Raw genomic sequence first — 360 nt, forward strand, 5'->3', positions numbered from 1 at the left:
GACCCCACGTCACGCCTTCTAGAACCCTCCACCTCGGGCCGCTCAGGGGCATGCCGGGATTTGTTGTGTGTAGAGGGCCGCTGCCGCGAGGGATGCCGGGATTTGCAGTCCTTCCAGACTACAAACAAAATGGCTGTCTCTCGACCTCTTAGCCGGGGCTATGTGTTAATATGGAACAAGCTACAGAAGAGTAAAATGAAAAGATCAATGTGTTGCACAGTGTGAACCATATCTTCCTACGAATGTAAAAAAAGGGTGGCTCTGGCTGACCAAGAGTATGACCTAGGTTCAAATCCTCACTCCGCAAGTTTCGTACCTCAGTTTCCACAGTAGTAAAATAAGATAATAATAGTACATATA

The sequence above is a fragment of the Mandrillus leucophaeus genome, unplaced genomic scaffold, assembly GCF_000951045.1.
Source record: "Mandrillus leucophaeus isolate KB7577 unplaced genomic scaffold, Mleu.le_1.0 Scaffold496, whole genome shotgun sequence".
Lineage (NCBI taxonomy): Eukaryota > Metazoa > Chordata > Mammalia > Primates > Cercopithecidae > Mandrillus > Mandrillus leucophaeus.